We start from the raw sequence: 386 nt of genomic DNA, 5'->3' as shown, positions 1-386 counted from the left end.
TGCAGACTGAAAGGTCCCAGGTTCGATTCTGCTCAAGGGCATGTACCTTAGTTGCGGGCACATCCCCAGTGGGGAGTGTGCAAGAGGCAGCTGATCGATGTTTCTCTCTCATCGATGTTTCTAACTCTCTATCCTTCTCCCTTCCTCTCCGTAAAAAATAAATAAAAATATATTAAAAAAATAAAACTTTTTTTTTAAATAAAAAATGGTAGAGCTGAGATTAGAACAGGTAGGGTCAAGAGCCCAGTCCAAGTTTTTTAGTTTGCTTTTTAGCCTGTCATCTTGCTGCTGGCTGTGGGGAAACTGCTAGTTGATAACCAATTGGAAGCAGTATTGTGACTGAGATGGAAGTCTCACAGGTCAGATGACCTTTAAGAACTGGTCAC

Source organism: Myotis davidii, unplaced genomic scaffold (assembly GCF_000327345.1).
Source record: "Myotis davidii unplaced genomic scaffold, ASM32734v1 scaffold132, whole genome shotgun sequence".
NCBI classification, from domain to species: domain Eukaryota; kingdom Metazoa; phylum Chordata; class Mammalia; order Chiroptera; family Vespertilionidae; genus Myotis; species Myotis davidii.
Note: the sequence above shows the minus strand (reverse complement) of the source record.